The sequence below is a fragment of the Bison bison genome, unplaced genomic scaffold, assembly GCF_000754665.1.
Source record: "Bison bison bison isolate TAMUID 2011002044 unplaced genomic scaffold, Bison_UMD1.0 scf7180017864197, whole genome shotgun sequence".
NCBI lineage: Eukaryota > Metazoa > Chordata > Mammalia > Artiodactyla > Bovidae > Bison > Bison bison.
The window spans coordinates 1951876-1952780 of record NW_011494769.1 but is presented as its reverse complement, the minus strand read 5'-3'; the positions used below and the strand labels follow the sequence as shown (position 1 = coordinate 1952780).

At 65.6% G+C, this 905-nt stretch overlaps 1 protein-coding gene across 2 annotated transcripts in view; it reads left to right on the top strand.

Annotated features, from left to right (window-relative positions):
• Positions 1 to 28: 28 nt before the first annotated feature.
• Positions 29 to 905, top strand: part of GREM1 (gremlin 1, DAN family BMP antagonist) — a 15776-nt gene continuing 14899 nt past the window's right edge. For both annotated transcript variants that reach the window (XM_010844178.1, XM_010844177.1), the window contains exon 1: positions 29 to 179. The gene's annotated coding sequence lies outside the window, so the exon portion shown is untranslated. The remainder of the gene's footprint in view (positions 180 to 905) is intronic.

The window sequence follows — 905 nt, the reverse complement described above, 5'->3', positions numbered from 1 at the left end:
GGAGACGGCGCGATGCCCCTCCCTCGGTGCGCCCTCCGCGGACCGGGCGACCCAGTGTGCCGCAAGAGCGGTACTCTCTGTCCCGCTGACCCCACGCGGAGCCCGGGCGGCTCTGGCCGCGGCCGCACACCGCGCCACGCGTCGAGAGCGCAGGCCCCGAAGGCCCGCTGCATTGACAGGTGAGCGCGGAGACGCAGGCGTGTGTATGTGTGTGTGTGTGGGTGTGTATGTATATGTGTGTAGGGGTCGGGAAACGACTCCCGCGTCCCGCTCGGTGCGCGGCATCCCTTCCTGCGCTCAGGCCGAGGCCCCGCGTTCCCTGGGTGAACCCTCAAGAACCATCGCGGGGTCCTTCGTGCCCAAGGTCTTGGCTGCCTTGACCTCACCTTGTGCAGTGTGCAGGGCATGCATGACTGGGAAAGAGGATGTTAAGAGCAAGAACCCCGCATCCCATTGCCACCTCCCGGAGCTCCGCTAATACTCTGCTAGTGTGCGTGGCAGCCACGCTTGCCAGGCGTGCCCGCTGGGTGAGGGCGCGGAGACCGTGCGTACAGAGCGCAGTAGCAGAGGGAGAATGAGGGCCGGGGAGTAGTGGGGAGCAGCAGGAACCTTCGGCTTGACCACAGACGACGGGAAAAGTTGCCACGAGAGGGTCCCCTGTGTTTGAGGCGGAACTCTGGGTCTGGAGACTTCAGGGCGCGCCCGTCGGAGGGCTGTGACTGATCCTGCCATGGGGTGGAAGATCCTGAGAATGAGCGATGTATCCATTTGCCTATCCTCAAGGTGAGATGGAGACTTGGGCAACGGTGGAGCCGCGGAGTTCAGCCGCGGCGGAAACCCGAGGGTCAGGTAACCGGACCGGTGAGGTACGGTGAGCGGTCCGGGACGCCGAGGCCCGCGAGCCC